At 48.8% G+C, this 1,674-nt stretch overlaps 2 long non-coding RNA genes across 2 annotated transcripts; one reads left to right on the forward strand and one right to left on the reverse strand.

Annotated features, from left to right (window-relative positions):
- The first annotated feature begins 215 nt into the window (after positions 1–215).
- On the forward strand, positions 216–730 carry LOC111947825. Its single transcript, XR_002873769.1, has 3 exons — positions 216–230; positions 304–498; positions 562–730. It is a non-coding gene; the product is annotated as an uncharacterized LOC111947825 (long non-coding RNA).
- On the reverse strand, positions 504–1,244 carry LOC111947832. Its single transcript, XR_002873781.1, has 2 exons — positions 922–1,244; positions 504–843 (listed from the first exon to the last, which is right to left on the reverse strand). It is a non-coding gene; the product is annotated as an uncharacterized LOC111947832 (long non-coding RNA).
- Between the last annotated feature and the right edge of the window lie 430 nt (positions 1,245–1,674).

Consider the following 1,674-nt stretch of genomic DNA (forward strand, 5'->3'; position numbering starts at 1 on the left):
AAAGGCTTGGGCCCACTGTAGGGCTTTGTTTCTAAGTGAATTAATGACAAGAGTGATTTTGCTGAGGTCCGTGTGATAGTACCTGGGGGCTTGCTGAAATATGAGTTCACATTGCAATAGGAAACCGCCGCAGGCTTCGACGTCACCTAGAAACAGTTCCGGTTGTAGCCGGAAGTTCTCCGGTAGGTCGGCTGAACCGGAAGCGGAAGCGGAAATGTTGCTGGAAGACGGTAAGGCTAAACCTGTAGCAGACTTAGCATGTTGTCCGGTTAATTCAATCAGAGTTTGTGTCATACCGTCTAGTTTGCGAAATAAGTCCTGCTGAACTGATGCCATCTGGGATAGAGCGTCAGCTTGATGTCCTAGCAAGATTCCCTGCTGGGTTACGGCGAGGCGAAGTCCCTCCGGGTCAGCTGGGTCGGGTGTATGGCCAGATCGTTCTGTCATGGCTCGCTAACTTGGCGGACCCAGTTGCTGGAACCCGAAGGAGGACAGGAGGTGAATGGAAGTAAGTAAGTAAGTTTAATAGTTCCAGAAAGGTGACATAGTATGCTGTGGCAGGAGGGCGGCGAAGCTGGAGGGACGTCGAAGTTCCGAAGCGAGACGTGGAAGTGCGGCTGCGGCTCCCGACGTGGTTTCGGCTCGGCTGTGGCTCTTGGCGTGGCTTCGGCTCGGCTGTGGCTCTTGGCGTGGCTTCGGCTCGGCTGTGGCTCTTTGGCTTGGCTGGAGGTACGGCTATGGCTCTGGACGTGACTGAGACTCCGTGACTAGGTAGGTGGCTTCTGGTGATGTTCTGCTCGGTTGTCTCTTGATTCGAGGTGTCCACTCGTGGGCATGAAGGTCCTGGAGACAGGAAAACGTACGTGAGGCATGGACGAGATACTAGACATGAAAAGACAGAGAGGAAGACCAGACTAGCACCATCAGGGGTAACGATCTGGCGATGAATCCTGGTCTTGAGGCTCCTTAAGTAGGTCGGTGAGGTGATGAGATGAGTGGACGCAGCTGGGATGAATCAGAGGCCAAGCAGAGAGGGGAGGGGGAAGGAACCTGACAGAGGCACCATGACATGTTCACTGTAAATCAGTGATGGGAAAGGCCATTTTCAGAATATCCATATTTGGAGAATAATGAAATCCTTTCATCAGGAGTTCAGAATTGAAAATGAGAAGAGTTTTTTGTGCCAGTGGTATCTTCAAGACATAAGTCTGAAAAAATCTGAATCTGATTCAAGCATCGAATATTGCTTCAACCTTGGTGAAGCATTAGCCTTGCCCCTTAATGTCACGCTTGGCTGGTAATTACACCACTCTGCTACTCTCCTCTGCCCTCAAAATGGTAATCACCCATTGCTTTAATTCAGGTCAATTTTCAATACTGCACCATCCCTTCCTCATGCAATTCATGTAATTTGTTAACTCATATTTTTTGCCAAGGGGCAAACCTGAGGGGTTCATAAAGAAGTCAGTTGTCCTTGTGAGGAGATCCTGGTAAGTTGCACAATCTGTTAGCATGACCTCTCAGCCTCCTTTTAGCATTGTCATGTAAAAGCATTGAAGTAAATTGGATCTTGTAGTCGGTAAATGGCCCAGTTTGGGTTTATCTTGAGCTACATTTCACTGACAGTTAATAGCTAAGGTTGCATGGCCATTTTGTTAGTAATTAGTGGTCATA

This window comes from Oryzias latipes, chromosome 1, assembly GCF_002234675.1.
Source record: "Oryzias latipes chromosome 1, ASM223467v1".
Taxonomy (NCBI): Eukaryota; Metazoa; Chordata; class Actinopteri; order Beloniformes; family Adrianichthyidae; genus Oryzias; species Oryzias latipes.